The sequence below is a fragment of the Notolepis coatsorum genome, assembly GCF_963971535.1.
Source record: "Notolepis coatsorum genome assembly, chromosome: 18".
In the NCBI taxonomy this organism is placed as follows: Eukaryota; Metazoa; Chordata; class Actinopteri; order Aulopiformes; family Paralepididae; genus Notolepis; species Notolepis coatsorum.
Window position 1 is genome coordinate 84,610,592 of NC_140182.1, and position 20,884 is coordinate 84,631,475.

General features: G+C 41.1%; 1 protein-coding gene across 1 annotated transcript in view; it reads right to left on the reverse strand.

Annotated features, from left to right (window-relative positions):
- Positions 1–18,599, reverse strand: part of immp2l (inner mitochondrial membrane peptidase subunit 2) — a 503,188-nt gene extending 484,589 nt beyond the window's left edge. The window contains exon 1 of the mRNA XM_084335406.1: positions 18,566–18,599. The gene's annotated coding sequence lies outside the window, so the exon portion shown is untranslated. The remainder of the gene's footprint in view (positions 1–18,565) is intronic.
- Positions 18,600–20,884: the final 2,285 nt, after the last annotated feature.

Sequence of the window (20,884 nt, forward strand, 5' to 3'; positions counted from 1 at the left end):
AAAGTAATTGGACAATTGGCTGCTCAGCTGTTCCATGGCAAAGTGTGTGTTATTCCCTCATTAGATTAGATTAGATTGTACTTTATTGTCATTCATAAATAGAAACGCTCTGAGGACTAGGGATGGGTACCGAATTCGGTACTTTTGAGGTTCCGAACCAAAACACGTCGGTACTACCGAGTATCGAATCAAGTGAGATACTGAAAAAAAAAAAAAAAAAAAAAAAAATTAAAAAAAAAATTACTTTTTTTTTCATGTCAACGTTCACACGCACAATATATGCTTACCTAAGATTTGACTTGATTCAACAACAAAGCAGTCGGAGCAATGACAAGCCGAAAACTGTCGAAATTGTAGTTATTTGAAGTTTGGATTTTTTTTACGACTGAGGTAGGCAAATTAAATTTCTTGAGACTAAAGTACCGAAAAAAGGTACCGTTGGGTACCGGTATTGGTTCAAATGTGAAAGGTACCCATCCCTACTGAGGACCCTAGCTGGAGCCCTCATCCAATGTCACTTTGACTATGCTTGCACTTCATGGTACAGCAACATATCAAAACAAATTAAGACAAAGCTCCAGACCTCCCAAAACAAACTAGTGAGACTCCTGCACAACCTTCACTTTAGGACTCACCTAACGCTAGCCCACTTTAGCAGTCTGGGATGGCTTAGGGTTGAAGAAAGGGTACACCAGCTTAAAATGCTACTGGTTTTTAAAGTACTGAAAGAAACGGTCCCCAAGTACCTAGTAAATTATTTTAATAAAGTAGGAGATGTCCACAAACACGCCACAAGAGGAAGCCCCACGGACCTGGTCCCGCCGAGAGTCAGGACATGCATGGGGAAAGATGCATTTTTTTTACTCGGCTACGGTAATGTGGAATGCCCTGACAACATTCATAAAACTCCTGAACCCCCCTCTCGGATTTAAATCCGCCCTAAAAACATGGCTCAGCAGCAACTCAAATTGGTCTTAAATGTTTTTTATCTCTTTTATCATAACTTGGCTTTTATTTCTTTTATCATGAGTTGCTTTTAAGGGTTTGCGGATTTTCTTTTAACATTAGTTAACTGTATGAGTTGTCAGGTTAGATGTTTTTATACAAATTTTTAGGATGTGTCCTGTCTAGTGTACATGTCCATTTGTGTTTCTGTGCCTTTTTATGTTCCATGTATGGACCACAATGGAAACAAGCCTTGGCTTTATTGTGTTTTATCCATTTTTGACCAGCGATGTTGACACTGTTATTGTCTTGTCTTTTAAAATGTTTTTGTCCTACGATTGTGTCAAAATAAAGTATTCAATCAATCAATCAATCCGATTCCTTAGCTTTTTTCACTGTTTACTTATCATGCATTGCAACACTATATGGGCAGTACCCCAAGTCAGACTGCCCATATAAAAATGATCTTGGGGGTTTGAGGGCAGTAGCCCCCGACCCCCTCCCTGGGGGAGCACTTAAGTTAAGTACCATCCCTTTGTTAAATTTGGGAGCCAGCCACCAGCCCCCGAAATATAACACCTGAGTGCTAGTTTTAAAGTGGCAGAGGAGCAGCAGAATAGCAGGAGAAGGGATCTGAATTTTCAGTGCTGCATCTGTATGTTCTGAAGAACCATTCATGTTCTGAAGAACTGTTCATGTTCTGAAATGTTATTGCTAAAGATTGAGAAGATTGGATCAGTTGTACTTTTTTTTTGAATACTTGAAACCCTTTTTTTGTGGAATATTTGATGCGGCCCAGCCTCACCCAGACTCTACCTCCAGCGGCCCCCAGGTAAATTGAGTTTGAGACCCCTGCTTTAAATAAACAACTCACTGTAGCACCCACTTTACCCACTTTAGACACACTTTATATTTATTGGTATATTGGTATATTTATTGAGTTGAGATTTGCACCACAACTCATACCTCATTGCACCTTGCACCTTACCACCACAAGGTGGCACCACAAGCTAAGTTGTACCTCATCACATTTCTGCATTGTACTGTATTGTAACTCAGTTACCTTTTCTCTACTCTGCATTGTATATTGTATTATATGTATATTGAACATTTTTGTTTTGTTTACACTTGTTTACATACTTGACTTTCTATTTTATACTTATATTATACTATTTTATCATTTTATCTAGCGCACACTCAGGAGCAAAACAGAAAGAAGCATTTCATATAAAAGTATTCTGTATTTCTATATGACAACTAATAAAGAAACTTGAAACTTGGTGTGACATCATCAACTACGGCAACTTAGGACGCTCAAACCTCAAACTCAAACCTATTACATCACGCTCTCTTAGGGCTGGGCGATAAAACGATAACGATAACTATCGCGATAAATTATTTCCTCGAAATAAACATGAAACGTGGTCGCAAAGTTTCGATATATCGATTTTCCAAGCTTGGCTCCGTTCAGCCTCGGCTCAACACACTCACTAACAACAACCAGCGTTACGTGATGACGTGCTTACGCACAACAGCTAACAACCAATCAGTGAAGGAGATGGCCGAGACCCGGAAGGAGGTAGGACTCACTCAACAACAAGGCTTGCTAGGCTAATTAGCTTGCACTGCATTGTTTTATATATTTACGTGCCGAGTATGTGTGTGTTTTGAATTCTGAGGCCACGTGTATGGTAGTGTGGGATATACAGTGGACGCCGTTTCAATATATTGTGGCGGAAGAGAGTATTTTAGTGTCATATTTAGCACATTGTCATGGAATACATCGCTTAGAACCAACAGGCTGGCTAGGATAACTAGCTTGCACGGCACTGTTTTATATATTTACGTGCCGAGTATGTGTGTGTTTTGAATTCTGAGGCCACGTTTATGGTAGTGTGGGATATACAGTGGACGTCGTTTCAATATATTGTGGCGGAAGAGAGTATTTATTCATATTTATTGTCATGAGATACTCCGCTTGTCGGCTAACGTGCGCAGACTGATGACGACATCAACTCGACTTGAGACATTCGCAGCAGCATAAGAAGTTAATTAAACTTGACGGACATTATATCGACGATAATTATCGATATCGAATTATATGAAAATAATTTTATAATTTTATCGCGATAACGTTTTTGGTCATATCGCCCAGCCCTACGCTCTCTCTCTCTACATTGTCAAACATGTACACTAAAGTTAAGTTATGTTGGAGTTTTATTGTGTTCGAGTTGTTTGAGGGAAAGAAACCTCCTGTCCTGCAGTAGTTTATATTTACACTTTGTGCCGCTTCATTTTATTGTATTTCATGAAAAAAGTGTTTTTCAGAGATGGAAGTAACGTGAGAAAAGGTTTTGCATTTTTCTATTGCAGTTTTGCACAATAAATGTTCTTAAAATATGTGAAATATGTCCTAGTAATACAAGAGTACAGTAATAGCTGCCAGTGTTTACCCCTTCAGAAGCATTTATATCACATTTTAAGATAAATTAATATACCGTGATTATATATACCGTTACGTCTATGCTTCAAATTATACTGTGAAAATGTTAGACCATACCGTCCAGCCCTAAATCTAATCTTATTTTGAGATAAGTCGCAAATCGCTTCCTGTTGAATGGATCGATTGAGTGCAATGCCGAACTTCTGCTGTTTGCTGTCTTCGCTTGTCTAGACCAGGGGTTCCCAAACTTTTCAGGCCAGGACCCAGAAAATAAGGCATCAGAGAGCCGCGGCCCAATGCACATCGTCAGGCTTTTTTTTATTTTATTTTTTTGCCAGGCGACCGATTTTTTAAGCCAAATATCACTTCAATCCTATTAAGTTAGTTCAAGTTAGTTATTAATTTATATGTGCTATTTATGAGAGGGCTAACTTGTTGCAAAATAATAATGATAATAATAATAGCCTCATTAAAATACTATTGTTGCTTCGGTTGTTTTCAGCGTTTTATGTGCATAATCTGTTATTTAGTTTGAAATGTTCGTTGAAATAAGTAGATTTTTCGTTTTTGTTTATTTATTAAGTTAATATAAAACCATATAGTCACATTTTAGAATAGAATTTTAGAATACAACTAGAAACACTGTCCTGGCCTGCTTCTAAGTTCAGTGGCCTGACAAAAACTGACAAAAAAAAAAAATAATTAAATCATCTCGCGGACCACCCGTGGCTGCTCGCGGCCCACCTTTGGGTCGCGACCCCGACTTTGGGAACCACTGGTCTAGACAGCCTAGAATATGACACGCCCACTGATGATGTCACGGTTCGCAAGGGAAAAAAATAAATTCGGTTCCAGACTTCAAGATGGCGGCAGTGCAGTAGGCAACTCGCACCATATGCTCCCGGTGCTAAATTACTAAACTATCTAAAAACATGGCTTAAATCCGAATACCCCCAGAGAAAAACAAAGGGGAAAACATTTTCAAGACTACTCTAATGAGACAATGAAATGAAAAACTCTGAGTCGGAAGGAAAAGGCCCCGAAGCTTCGAATTCCAAAAGAAAATTCGAAGGTCAACCCTACTGCTACATCTATACATTTATGACATACCAGATTTACAAATACAGTACTGTTTTTGTAGGGTGATTATGGTTTATTTACATTGATGTTCTGGGGTCACGTGGAGTGTGTTATACGAAATACCCCCCCCCCCCCCCTCCACCCCACCTACCAATCTCCTACCTACCAACCTCCTCCAATGTAGTTTCTTCGTCAAATGTATATTCTCTTTTTTAGACTCTTCTTGTATCAAAAACAGTACTGTATTTGTAAATCTGGTATGTCATAAATGTATAGATGTAGCAGTACTGTCTATCTGTATGTCATGTATGTCATATATGTTATGATGCATTGAAAATGGGGGACCCTGATGTAAACAAGACGAAAGTCTTTCTCTGGTCTGCATCCCCTTAACAATTGTGTCTATTGAGCTGTACTGTATTGTACCCATTCTGCAATCTGTTAATAAAATATTCAATCAATCAATCAAATAACAACCGGTAACTTCACTGTGCTTCTTAAACAATGATTGGTGTAAATCGTGACGTGCCCGCGGCTTTACATATTCGGGGTAACATCATACATGTACATAGATCAAAATGTACAATGATAAGTTAGTTTTCGTCAATGTCAGCATGTCTTTTTCTCCGGCTTCTCCTGTTGTATACGTTTACAGACTTATATTATTCAATGAGACTGCAGTGCCAGCCAGCTTTTGCGCGACAGACACCGACACAGAGAGCACTCAGCCTCAGGATTTATATTTTGTTTTACAATGGGTCATGACAAACCAATTACATAATCCAACATTGTGTAAACAACTAACATATTCCAGGTGAGTATCTTTTTTGAATGAGTCGTTATGACGAAATCAATACATCCATTCAGAAAGATTATTGTCCACCATCTTGGTTTCATTCGGAAAAGACGAACGGCGGATTCATTTGGAAAAAAAGTTATTCGGTTGTGGGCGGGTTCTGGGGTCACGTGGAGTGTATTATACGAAATAACAACCGGCAACTTCACTGTTTCAGCCAATCAGAATCAAGAAATGTGCATGTCATTGTATAAGGCAAAACAAACCACGACTGACTTACAAGCAAACAAGCCCAAGTCAACCAAGTCCCTCATAAACACCACTGATCTCCATCTCAGCTCAACACAGCACCAAAGCACTAATTAGAGAATCCCATTGTCAATACGAAAGAGCTTTTTCCCATTCGAGGCCTGGAGACAGCAGTGAGTGCCTGCAGGAGATAGAGTTTCCCTGATGAGTGCTTAATTAAATAAGAGAATCCTCTGCAGATGGAGAAGTAGCACCTCAGTAGCTCCGTCTGTGACTCCAGATCAGCGGCCAGGGCACAGCGGCCAGAGCCCAGCGGCCAGGGCACAGCGGCCAAAGCCCAGCGGCCAGGGCACAGCGGCCAGAGCCCAGCGGCCAGGGCACAGCGGCCAAAGCCCAGCGGCCAGGGCACAGCGGCCAGAGACCAGCCAGGTGCATGTAGGAGCCTTATTTTTTAAAAATATATATTTAATGATCTAATATTGTATCTAAAAATATGATTTTATTATCTAATTATTATTATTTTCCAAAATGTGTAGTAGGCTATATGCGACGGGCCACATGGTAACAGCCTGTTTTGCGTTGTCATTTTAGGTGACGGGCCTAACTTTACAAGATAAGTCGTATATGCCAGAGCAAATCCCTTCACCCTAATCACTGAATATGTATTCATCTCCAGCACCCAGAGTGGAGTCGTGTGATGATGCCGGGTGTCGCTCACTCAGCCAGGGATGTCAGGTCTGGACTGCGTGAGCTCACAGGATCCCCCCCCCCCCACTGCTGCCCAGGCCCACGAATGGGATTTGTCCCTCATGCAGAACATTAAAGTCAGTGCTTAAGTCACCGCAGCTGGAAGAGCATTACAACAAATCCATGCTTTCGGATGACCTTGGATATGCAGGTCGGAGTAGAGCTTCTACGATTATTTAAGTGATTTATCCAACGGTTATTTTATCGATACAGTACATCTAAAATGATAAATGTTCATCCCCCAAAGAAGATTTTACATGTTTTATTTAAGTTTACTAAAATGTTTCCTATGAATGCACACTTTAAATCAAGCTAAAGCACTATAACAGGGTCTTTATTTTTTGGAGCATTTTCAACAATCCTGAAGGAAATTCTTCAATTTTTTTTTGTATTTCCATCAAATGAGACACTTTGAAACATTTAACTACCACCAATGTCTTGACGTATCGGTGCAGTCATTTTAATAGACAATTTTTTGTTATCTATTTTTATTAGATTCAGTTAATAGACCTGTTCGCCGAATACGTCAGACTCAGTGTGCGCACGCATCACCGGGCCAGAAAAAAACATAATCCTGGTCAGAACAACAGGGCAGACTACAATATATGTGCATTTGTTAGCCATGCTAGCAATCTAAACAATCAATCCATGTCAAAGCTAGATGTGTAAAAGGTGAAAGACACACTCACAGCCATGCTGATTTGGCAAAATGACATCCAGCCGTTTTCGTTTGAAACTACTTTTAGTCAGGGGAGTGCCAAGGTTTCTCCATAGAGCCCCGTCGTATTCTTTTAGCACAGCAGCTCGCGCAGGTCCGAGGCAACTTAGTCACGTGACTCAGACAGTTGGTATTGCTGATTGGCTCGAACATGGTATATTTTTAAACAGCGCACAGGTCTATAGTAGTAGGATTTGTCGACTAATGGTTTAGCTTCATCGACAAATCTGTAAAATGTCCACAGGATGAGCTTGTAATTTTTCAGGAAACAAGTCAATCAGCATGGAAAAATGGCTAAATGGCCAAATGCTTACCTTGACTAAGACTAAACCAACCGATCAATCGACTAAACAACTATTAAAGGGGGGGCCACGGGTCTGGGTTGCCCTTGTTGGAGTGATGTCATAATTGTCTCTGTAGAGACACACATACTACCAGTTCTAAATGTAGCAGTGCAGACAGAGCTGGATCAGGCAGAACTTGCCTAAAATGAAATACCTTTGTGTGTAGAAAACTGCTCATCAATAATAAGACTTCAGAGATGACACCTAAACAGCTTGTATTGAGCTGAACTAAATGCATTATGCCAATTGTATAGTAGAATAAATTAATACTAGTAAAAAATGTTGACATTACAATTATTTAGATTTAGTTTTTTTCATCAGAGCTGAAAGTCACATCATTGTTTCCTAGAGAGATTCAAATCATTTCTTCTTTCTTTTTTTTTAAACAGGCCGCTGCATCTTCGCATTTACTGAGATTGTGCAGGTATGCAGCCCAACACTGTACCGCAGTGGGATTTCGTACAAACACCACCCCACCCTCCCGTCTCCTCCTCTCTTCAAGTAGCTTTTCGAAAATGCCTTGCCTCCTTTGAGAACAGAGAGATGCCTATGGCAGGTTAGCGTGAGGTAGGTAATAAAGTAAACTCTATAAGTGCCTCCCCTGGACACGCCTACAGGCAGCTGTGGAAGAAAACAGATGCAGGAGCACAACTAGGCTCCATTAGGAGGCAAGCGTGGGTTTAGCGCCTCCACTTTCCAACCTCTATGAGTCTGTACAGTGAATATGTTTCAGAACTTCCCCTTTCCAACCTCTATGAGTCTGTACAGTGAATATGTTTCAGAACCTCCACTTTCCAACCTCTATGAGTCTGTACAGTGACTATGTTTCAGAACCTCCACTTTCCAACCTCTGAGTCTGTACAGTGAATATGTTTCAGAACCTCCACTTTCCAACCTCTGAGTCTGTACAGTGAATATGTTTCAGAACCTCCACTTTCCAACCTCTATGAGTCTGTACAGTGAATATGTTTCAGAACCTCCACTTTCCAACCTCTATGAGTCTGTACAGTGAATATGTTTCAGAACCTCCACTTTCCAACCTCTGAGTCTGTACAGTGAATATGTTTCAGAACCTTCACTTTCCAACCTCTATGAGTCTGTACAGTGACTAGGTTTCAGAACCTCCACTTTCCAACCTCTATGGGGGGGGGTGGGCGGTATAAACGGTATGAATTTGCACTACAGTATGGATTTTGACTATACCTTGTCACCGGTAGAGCAGAGGCTCTACAGTATCACTGCATAGGGACATACATGACATACAGGCATTTAGTACTGTATGGAGCTAACGTTAGCTCCACTCCTAGCAGCCTGTTGATGTAGCCTCAGCAAGCTAACGTTGGCTCTACTCCTAGAAGCCCTCTCTCACTATCTCTCTCCCCCCTCCCTCTCTATATCTCTCTCTCTCTCTCTCTGCTAACAACCCTGATTCGATTCTTGAACCTATTTCATTCCAAAGGAATATATTGATGGACATTAGCATAGTATATAGCTTTAGCAGCTGTAACAGAATAATTTAGTTGTTTTATTATTATTTATGTTTCAACAATGACAAAAAAAAGCCAGCGGTGGACCGACATAACAAACGCTGTCACTGTTTACTTGTGTAAGGACATGGTTCCTTTTCAAACTGTCGATAGAAAGGGCTTTAAAGACATGGTCAAAACACGATATATGCGTTACCTGCCCGCAGACACTTGAAAAAAGATTTAGCATTTTTCTATTGCAGTTTTGCACAATAAATGTTCTTAAAATACCTCTGTACTATGTGAAATATGTCCTAGTAATACAAGAGTACAGTACTAGCTGCCATACCAGTGTTTTACTTTTACCCCTTCAGAAGCATGTACCGGTATATAGACATTTTAAGATAAGTTAATATACCGTGAGTCCATGATATATACTGTTACCGTCTATGCTTCAAATTATACCGTGATATAAATTTTAGACCATACCGTCCAGCCCTAAGTCTGTACAGTGACTATGTGTCAGCAGATTTCTAAAACAGTATCTCTCCTGGCTATGTGTCACTGTCACTTAAGGTTGGGCCTAACAAAAATAATGGTTGGTTTCAGGTTGCCGACCGACCCTGCCGATTTAGGTGCGACCCAATATATTTTATGAGTTTAAAAAAAAAATTATATATAAAAAAAAAAAAAAAAAATCATTTTTTTTTTTTTTTTTTTTTTTTTTAGAATAAAGTTTCATAGAAATCTTAGTCAAACATTTAGTATTATGGATATTAAACATGCTGGCAGAGTACATGCATCCATGTTGTTGTGAACATTTTAACCCTTTCACTGCCACACGACAGCCGGTTAACCCTTTCACTGTGACAATACAGAAGGTTAGCCCTTTACTATCACACAACCGACGGCGATGCTCCATCATTAGCATCATTAGCTCCGCATCCGCGGAGCTAATGATGCTAATGATGGAGCATCGCCGTCGGTTGTGTGATAGTAAAGGGCTAACCTTCTGTCGTGTGGCAGTGAAAGGGTTAATTAAATAAAGAAATTCCCTATCCATAGTCGCCGTGGGAAAGAATAAAAAAAAAATAAAAAAAAAATCCCTACCTACCCATGGCCAAACTGACAACCAACCTGAAACCAACTATTATTTTTGTTAGGCCTTAAGGTTGGGTACTGAACTCTGTACTTTTAAGGGTACCGACCCAATTACATCGGTACTACGGCGAGTACCGATTCACGCTAGATCAATCAGTACCAGATTTCAGTACATTTACATGTTTAGTATAAGAGTGTAATATTACAAGATAAGAGGGAGCCTTTTCCACAAATATAGATAATACTGCCCCGTCTCTTGGGTCTTTGGTCAGACCAGGTGAGGTCAGAGGAGTTTGATATTTACTTGAGGATGGCCAGATAATGTTGAAATTTAAACATTTAAAAACACAATACATGAAAATGCAATTTATTTTGTGTGACTTGTGTGTAACAAAAATAAATGACAAAATATTCTAGATAAATAACAATGTTGAATTTTACAGAGAGAGTTAAGTACCGAAAAAAGGTACTGTTGGGTACCGGTATCGGTACAAATGTGAACGGGACCCAACCCTACTGTCACTCTCCAGTTTGTATATGGGGTCAATATTACAAATCAAGCCCATCCCCGCCGGCGCTGGTGTTAAGCCCCGCCCACAGAGAACAGCCAGCTGCATTCAGAAACCTGTCACATCACAGAAGAAAAACATGTTCCCTGCCCGTTTGTCTGGGGTAAGCAATAGTTGTGATTGGAGGATCAAGAGAAGAGGGCGGGGTTTGAGATAGGTCAATTGCAACGTCCCAAAACCCCTCCCGCTGATTCCATGTCTCCCTGCCATAAAATATTATTATATAGGCCTATTTTAAATTGCCTACCAATACATCTCTAAGTATCTAAACCCCTTTCAAAAGAGCTCAGGGCCTGTATTTATCAAGCATCTCAAAGTATCAGTCAGTAGTTGTGCTGATCTGACACCAGTCATAGCGAGGTGTAGCCTTTATAGTCAGTCAGACGACCTGAACAGTCTGATCATAGGTCAGTACTCCTACTCCTTAGAGGTTTGATAAATACGAGCTCAGACCGGAGAGGCTAAATGCCCCCATTGGGACTACAAACCCACAGCCCGGAATAAAATGTTTACATTTATTTTTCATTTGTAGGTAGTGGGAGTAGTTAAGGTTGGGGACAGGTTATAAACAACTTTTAAGGTTAAAGTTATGACAACTTGCAGCTTTGCAAACTGGGTTTGCAGGCCCAGGGAGGGCATTTAGTCTCTCCGGGGCCCACACCCGTGTTTGCAGATGTGAGGGGTATCTGGAGCATGAAGAACATGGTGGTGATACTATTTTTTTTTACTGTTTTACTTTATGGTCTTAAATGACCCTGTTATCGCCTTCTTCTGGACGGTTCTTTTATAGCCTCATCAAATTTATACCCAGAAACTAGGCAATTCATAAAATATAATTTGTCTGAGGATGTTAAAGATAAGGTTGTCTTCTGGGGTTTGGTATAATAAAAAATAAAAAAATGCAGGGCTTTTTTTTTTTTTTTTTACCAAACTTTAACACATTCCCTGCCACTGGTTATATCCATCAATGTAGCCTCACTGCCACCACTCTAAGCCTATGGAGATGTTCACCTTCTTCGCAGGGCTATAACTTTTTAAATTGTATTGCTAAATTGACATTACTATGGCCCATGCAACATCGATTATCTATCGTTCAGGATGTAGGAACGTTATACTTTTTCATTCATAGATTCATCCAAAAATACCTTCTAGAATATAAGTATGTTTTTATCGTTTTCTGCAGTAATTCATAGAACGTGAGTTATAGGCATAAACGCATATAGATTATCAATTGCCGTTTATTCCCGATACACGCTATATTAAAAAATGCAACTGTAAGGGCGGCTACGTGGCATAGTGGGCAAGGCGCTCGCCACAAACTGCTGGAGACGCTGGGCTCGTCAGTTCGAGCCCAGCGCTCCACATTTGCTTTCAGTTTAGCTGGTCGTCCGTACTAATACACATTGGCCGTATTAGGGGGTGGGAAACTGATGGGTGGGGATCGGGCGTTGTGGACAGCGACTCCTACAGGTCGGTTGGTGCGCCTGCGCAGTAGAATCAGGAAGTGTCGGGGGCAGCGTGAGCCTCCCACGCGTTACTCCTCGCCACTGAGAGATCGAGCTGCGCAGGTGAAAAGATGCGACTGCTGTTACCTCAGGTACCGGAGGGGACTTGTGCTATGTATGACTTAGTCCACATTGCAGCCGGCTTGTGGGAGGCAAGAAACAGCGTCCGTGACAGGGGAGGGTTGAATTGGATGATACGAAATGGGATGGGAGAAAATATAGAAAAATGTGAGAAAAAGTGGATAAAAAAAAAATTCAACTGTATATGATCCTATACGTTATGCGTCATCATGCGCGGATGAAAGGGGGGGGGGGTCGTTTATAATTCCGTGATCGTCAGTAAATGCTTTATGTAGTATGGGTGATATATTGATCAGATCGGTTTGCAGTGCAATGAATAAACAATTGGGCTGAAAATAGCGTCAGCGTCCTCTTACCGTGCTCAATGAGACTGGCGGTGAAAGATCCCAGGTATATGACGATCGCCTAGGTCCATTTCCGGTTTGTACGTCGCAATAAACGCCGAAATCATATCGATTATTAAGTTTATAAAGCGATCGATATGTACTATAGTGTCTGTCGGGAGCCTTGCGACAATATCCGACGGCCGGATGAATTTAATCAACGCACAGCAGCCATATCCTGTTTACCAGTGTAACTCGCCCGACCATCCACCAGGCGGCGTTATTGAGCCGTCGTTGTATTGAGCCGTAGGGTCCAGCTGCAGCGCCGGAGGTGTATATATGAATTATGAATGCCATGGCGAAAAAATGAAATATTGATCTCAATATCGCTGTACAGCGGGGAATGTGTTAATAAGAAATATCTTACTTACTTAATTCTGAACTCTGTTGCCTATACTCAACTTATACCTACATACTGCTTCACTGTCTACCCATACTTGGTATGATAGCATGTACAACAGTGCTGTATATACCGCATATTTACATTTATATCTTTATATTACTGCGTATACCCATATTTGTCTGAATATACCTACATATAACCCCTCTATAGGCCTACTTGCTTGAACACCCGACATAACCCTTAGCTCTGTATGATAGCATGTACTATAATGCTGTATGCATGTGTTCCTGTGGGTCAATCGCATGTGTGTGTGTGTGTTAATCTGATGACAAATAAAGACTTATATATATATATATATATATATATATCCACACCTGTCTGTACTTACCTGCACATAGTCCTTTACTATCTATATCCTACTACTACTAGTTAGGCTGCTGGCCAGTAGTAGTTATACTGTCTCTATTATAAATATAATACAACTCTGATTAGCACTAGTTTAATCACCTGTACATTGTATATTGCTGTTGTACTTTACTGCTACATTTGCACTTTGGTTGGATGCCAAATTTATTTTCTTTGTACTGTACTTGTGCTGTATAATGGCAATACATTTTAATCTAAATCTAATCTAATCTAAAAATCCAACATACATTACATACAATCGGTTCAGACAAGAACCTTAAGTCATGAGTCTCAGAAAACCTACAGTATAGGTCTATATCTGCCCGAGGCCTACCTCTCATACCTGCCACAGTGAACATTTGCATGGGAAGAATGAAGCTTTGATTAGCCTGAATTCAAAGATAATTACCACAGAAACATCAACGCCTGCTCTTCAAAACAGCCCTAAAAAGCAGTAACATCTAACTGGGATTTTCAGATATGAAAGAAAATATGAATAACATTTAGGTGAATTGCTTGAACATTGCCAATGTGTTCCCTTATGATCATAATCATGGTCTCAGAATTAGATTTTAGAAGATAGCATTATGTTTGTCCTTTTCACATTCAGGTGGTCCAGAGGAAGGTACGAGGGGTCGAGGGCCATCGTCTTTTCTCATGTATGAAACTAGTTTGTATCCCAGAACCACACAAGTATGATGGAGGATCAGATGTGACATGTCCTCCTGGGTGACAGTACTTCAGCCCTAGTTTGCACAGACATTGGGGTTTTCTCTAGGGGTGTTGAACTGATTTAAATTGGGAACACAACTGTAACTTGTAATTGTTAAAGGGGCACTTCATAAAAAAAACATGAACAATGCCGATTTATTTTACACATAATCACACACATCCAAAATCTAAATAGGTTTGCACACATTCATTTAGTTTGAAAGTACATTCGTTTGAATATGGCCACCAGTGATGTCATCAGGGACATTGAATCCGTGTGTTGTGTTAATTACAGCTCAATGTAATTATAAGGTAGCAGTCCCTATAAGACATGACATTGCTATCTTTCATCTATATAATTTTATTGAGCTGTAATTAATACAACACAAGGATTTAATGTCCCCACATATTCAAACTAATTTACTCTCAATGGGCTAACTGTCAAAATAATTGAATGTGTGCAAAACTGTTCATACCTTTTGGATGTGTGTGAGATTATGTGCAAAATAGCATTGTTTTTTGGTGAAGTGCCCCTTTAACAAACTAATATGCTTGCCTCTTGAACAAGCAGAAAATCATCATCATCATCATCAAAATCATTTGACAGGGTAGATCCAATGGCAAAACTAGAGTTGTATCATTTGACAGGGTAGATCCAATGGCAAAACTAGAGTTGTGCTCAGAGAGATGCCTACACCTGTGCATGAGCCTACTGTAGCAACTGCCGCTCTCCCCCAACTACTGTAGGTGACGTCGTCAGCTACAGTATATTGATTTGATTGACACACACAGACAGACACGGGGACAGCAGTGATTATACACCCCCCTCGTCAGCGCGTCACTCCAAACTGCTGAAAGACATGATGCTTGGAGAAAGCAATGCTCCACAGAAAGACATGGTTCTCTTTTGCATTAGGCTAGACATCTCCATTAGCTGTGTTAGACTGCATAGCCTACCTCTTCTCTCCATTCTCACCCTTTGTGTTGTGTAATGGCTATGTGGCACACACACACGTTTATTTATGTCCACATGAACAGAAGTACAAGGAAGCCTCATACAAAGGACATAAACACTGCCAGTGCAGTCAGAAAGTATGAAAGAACAGCCAGTTACAAAGTGCATGGACGGCAGAACGCTGTTACACAGTATGGCTGAACTACTTGTCAGACACATCGGACACGAATCATGGGTAAAGGAAACAACGCCTCCTCCCAATTGAGCGGCTTCCTATAATAGCTGATAGCAGTACCTTGCTATTTGCTTGGCCTTCCTTTTGGGGAGACCGGCTATTTGTAGGCCCCTCACAACCTGTGCACATGCCCTAGGCTGCCAAAGATAAAAACTAGAAGTTCTGTAGCCTAGCTGTGAGATGGTCTGCTGTAGCTGTTGGTATTTCAACACTTTGGTTAGAAAGGCTTCTTCTAAGCTGTAATCAAAAGTACAGCCAATCTCAAGAATGGACACCTCCCTAAGGTGTTCATTTACAACAAAGACATCAGGGGTGTTAGCTAACACACACACACAGTCACACACATAGCCCCTTTCGTGACTGCGATGCAAGCGAGGGGCTCGAATACGCAGTCACTTATTCCTCCGTAGTAGCCAGGTTAATTTGCACCACCAAGCACTGCTTAAAAGCTAGCGGTGGGTCCAAAATATATCTGATATAAATTTCAAAGGTACCCAGCGTTCCATTAGGGTTTCACACACACACGTGGCGGGGTTTGAAAGCTTGGCGTTGCTAATAAACATTTTAAATAATTTTTATAAACTGGTCAACACTGTTCAAAACGGCTGTATTTCCGGCGTTGGGTGCATGTTCCGCATGCGCTGTGATGGCGCACCAGGCAGCCAAATACGGAAATACAGCCGCTTTGAGTTTATAAAAATTATTTTAAATGTTTATTAGCAACGCCAAGCTTCCAAACCCTGCCGCGTGTGTGTGTGTGAAACCCTAATGGAACGCTGGGTACCTTTGAAATTTATATCTGATATATTTTGGACCCACCGCTAGCTTTTAAGCAGTGCTTGGTGGTGCAAATTAACCTGGCTACTACGGAGGAATAAGTGACTGCGTATTCGAGCCCCTGGCTTGCATCGCAGTCACGAAAGGGGCTAACACACACACATTCCAACTGAGTGTCCGTTTTGAGTCTCCACTCATGGGAGGATAATCAAACCATGAGGCCATTGATTCAATTGTTTTGAGCAGTTGCCGTAGAGTGCCTTTACTCAGAAGCACTTCAGCAGGGATGTAGAGGATTAGGTCACCGAGGGCATCACCACTCTCGCTACCAGCCACCCCCCATTTCAAGCATTGGTTTTACATTTTATTTCAAAGCCATACATGAAACCATTCCACATTTTTGCGCAAAGTATTCAAAAAGAAAAGGAATGTAGTTTTGTCTAGATGGCGCCCTTCACGGTTGTTGTCTGAATCAGAGGAGGATTAAGAGCAGACGATTCTGAATCTCTTTCTGTGGAGGATGCTGAAGTGTACCCTCTCAAGGAGGTAAATGACACGATATGTTTTGAGTGAAACCAGCGTCTCACATTCAAAATGGCATCTCCTTTTCTGAGATGTAAGATAAATGAGGAACGTTGCCAACTCTAAGAACGATATCCATTGATAGAAATAGAGCCTGACACGGAACGATGTTGTGATTCCAGCTGTGAACTGGTGACTGGATGATAACTGGTATTACTGATAGTGATGGTACCTACTACCTCTGTCAAAGTGATCTTGAGCAAGGCACTGAAAGGGGTGGTGCACTGTGGGTGACCTAGCCCCTTTCGTGACTGCGGTTTGCAAGCCTGGGGCTTTTGTGACCGCAGTCACTTGTTTATGGGACGTGACCACTTTAGAAAATACCAACCAAGCGTGATCGCGTGGATGACGTTGTGTCAAAAATATATCAGATATGAATGTACCCAGCGTACAATATGGGTTTAACACAGCTTTACAGTGTGGTCTGAAAGCTCGGAGTTGCTAATAAACAGTTTAAAACAATGTTAGGAAGCTATTTGCTTTGGTTTCAAAATAAATGGTGAAACCTCCTTAAGAACACTGTCCACATCCATATCTACTTTTTTTGTTCAGTTAGCAACTACAGAAAAGATATCAACCAAACCTGAGCGTGACACCTTTTTATAGGAATTACCTGGTAAGGTCATGGAAAGGTCATGGGGATGCTCTCGCCAGAAGACACCACATGGTAGAATCTGCTGAGCGTGTCATGGGGGCCGTGTCCTGTGTATTGTTGTAATGACCAACAGGGACCGATAGGGAGCGCAGTGATTGCTGGACGCACCAGGCATGCGACAAAAAAAGTTGCAGAAGAAGAAGACGCCATCTTGCCAAAGTTCGTTGTGAGTACCACTTTTTTTTTCTAACAATGTTTTAAACTGTTTATTAGCAACTCCGAGCTTCCAGACCACACTGTAAAGCTGTGTTAAACCCATATTGTACGCTGGGTATCTTTGAAATTCATATCTGATATATTTTTGACACAACTTCATCCACGCGATCACGCTTGGTTGGTATTTTCTAAAGTGGTTGCGTCCCATAAACAAGTGACTGTAGTCACAAAAGCCCCAGGCTTGCAAACCGCAGTCACGAAAGGGGCTATGGGTGACCCTGCACTGACCTCTCTGATGAAATGTAGATGAAGGTGACAATGGTGTCTGTAACTTGGTGGGATGTACAGCGAGACAAATGTGCCTTGTGTAGCTACAATTAAGCTAAGTAACATTCATCATCAACAAATAAATAACTCAACTATTAGGGTACGTAATAGTAAAAATACAGGATTAGCATTTTACGTTATTAGTGTCCGAATCATCTGCAATTTGCTGCATTGTTAACTAGCTAACGTTTGATGTATTGGTTGATGTATATTTCCTCAAATACTGTAGCTGGTATGTTTAAATGTAATATAGGCTTCAATAGAAGTCTGACACCAAGCAGAGCATAGCACGCTGGTATTCTGAAGTGATAACCCTACCTTCTTTTAAAGGTGTCCTTGCTCTAGCAGCCCAGGATGAATGAATAAAAATGTTATTTTACAGATTGCAGAATGGGTACAATACAGTACGGCTCAATACACACAATTGTTAAGGGAATGCAGACCAGAGAAAGACGTTTGTCTTATTTACATCAGGGTCCCCCATTTTCAATTCATAGTGAATGAATGAATGAATGAATGAATGAATGAATGAATGAATGAAGGAAGCTGTAACTCATCTCCCTAGTCCCTACTACTACTATTTTACTTCACGGCAAAATCCTGCATTTGAAACAGAGCCTTTAGTAAATGAAACTAGTTACCAGTCAGACAACAAATAAGGGGTGTGATAATCCAACGCACGTGCAATCGAGTCATTCAAAGCTACCGTGTGCATGATCGACCACTGCCATCTAGCAACGACATATTACTGCATATGCTGGCTGTCAAAGACAGTAGTGGGATTATGTCACAGTCACACAAGCTAATGCTTGACTAGCTAGCAGGCTAACTTTAAAAACAGTGTTCTCGTGTGCAGTGTGCACATGTCGCCAGCCGTAAAAGCAAGGTCTGCGAAGCTCAGCAAATCATGTGAGAGGAACAGTAAGTAATTTCCATTCCGTTAAGACGCCATTCCCTACTTTTAAGTGAAACTACAGAAAGGTTTCACTCACCACAATGTGACTTCCGTGCTCCTGCTGCTGACACTTGTAGTAGAATGGAAAGCACGGCTCCCGGGTCCTAAACACACCCTGGTTCAGGCTCGCTGAGAGGCGCTGACCATGGTGCTGGATGCTATGCCGATGCCGATTTTAAAATACAAGCTTCACTCTCTTGAGTAATTTACCCATAAAACTAATGGACTGGTCAGTATATTAGGAATATACGTTCCAAATAACATAAATGACCTGACAAGTATTATTCTTAACAGTAAAAAGCAAACTGACTTTGAACTCTCTTTGGCCTTAATCAATTAATTGGTAATATACCAATTTACATAATAGAGCATATTAATGTATTTTCCAACACCTACAAACGATTTATTTCAAAAGTACAAATATAAATTATGTATTCTATATTATAGAACAATAAAAAGACAGATAGCATAAAGTCAATCATCACAATCAAGATGATGGGTTGAAATTATTAAATCTAGATTAGAGATGATATAGTCAAATAAGATAAGAGTAAGGTGTGCTGGTAAAAAATATAGAAGTTATATACATAGTATAAATTATGCTACATACAAGGCTGCTACAACAGATGTGTAGAATGGCTTTATGTTTGAGTCCAGTATGAGGCTAACAGTCTATAGAGACCAGTCTTCTTTCCACCACCACTTTCAATGGATCCAGGCAGCTCCCAGGACAGAGTCCCCCTGACCAGCTTCTCCATCCTGTTGGCATTTTGCTGCTTGGATTCTGCTGCCCCAGCACACAACCATAGATAATAATAAGATAAGATATTCCTTTATTGATCCCCTTGGGGAAATTCAGGCATCATAGCAGCATGGGGGATGGAGGGATGGGGGGGGGGTACAGGTAGTAAAAACAACACAAGTAGTGTAAACAAATAAGTCAATATAATTTACTATCTAACTAACTGAAATATACAGTATTCACAGTGTCACATAAAGTGCAGTATGCATAAGGTAGTGTTATAATTTACTATCTAACTAACTGAAGATGACCCACCACACCAGACCAGACAGCCATAGGAGATGACCCACCACACCAGACCACACAATCACATAAAAGATGACCCACCACACCAGACCCCAGCACACAACCATATAAGATGACCCACCACACCAGACCCCAGCACACAACCATATAAGATGACCCACCACACCAGACCCCAGCACACAATCACATAAAAGATGACCCACCACACCAGACCCCAGCACACAACCATATAAGATGACCCACCACACCAGACCCCAGCACACAACCATATAAGATGACCCACCACACCAGACCCCAGCACACAACCATATAAGATGACCCACCACACCAGACCCCAGCACACAACCATATAAGATGACCCACCACACCAGACCCCAGCACACAACCATATAAGATGACCCACCACACCACTACATACAGTATGATAAAAATGGCCTTCAAGCGTTTCAGGACCTAAGAGAGTTTTATGATCTACCTTGTGAATAATTTTTCCTCTACTTGCAACTAAGGTCGGCGCTCAAGGCTCATGGCGTCCCTTGGCCTCAAGCATTGCACCCACACCCTTTTGTCGGGCTTATCGGAGACAGGACAACCTCAAGAGGGTTTGTCTCAGATTTGTATACACTTTAATCAAATCCACATATAAAAAAGTATCATTAGATAGAATCTGGCGAGGGGACATCCCAGAATTAGACTCTGAGTTTGACTGGGACGATGTTTGGACAAATGTTACATTAGCCTCCCGCAACCCTAATCATCAGAAAATACATTTTAATTATATTCATAGGGAGTATATCACACCTAGGAAGCTGTTTGCTATGGGACTGGTGACCGACTCTCTGTGCACTTTGTGCTCTCTGAGGACCACTGGCACTTATATGCACATGTTTTAGGATTGCCCACCAGTAGCTTGTTTTTGGAAAGCCATAACAACTAAACTTTCAAACATATGTAACCTAACAATCCCACGTACGGCAGCAACACTACTTCTGAACGATATATCATTACTACCAACATCCATACAACAAGAAATTATCATTCTGGCGGGTGTTACTGCAGCTAAAAAACTGATAGCTATGAGGTGGAAGGAACCTGAGAAACTCACAATGATTAATTGGTCTCTGACACTATTGGATGTTATCTATATGGAAATCTCTACTGCACGTGTAATTGGGGTGGGACAGGCCAGCATTGAGCTGTGGGTCGCAACGGCTGATAAAGTAAAGGCCACTATCTAGCAGCGGAGCGGGGTTGCGGTGTTGGTCCTGGGGGATCCGGGGGTCCTGGGGTGGGGGGGTGGGAGTGGGG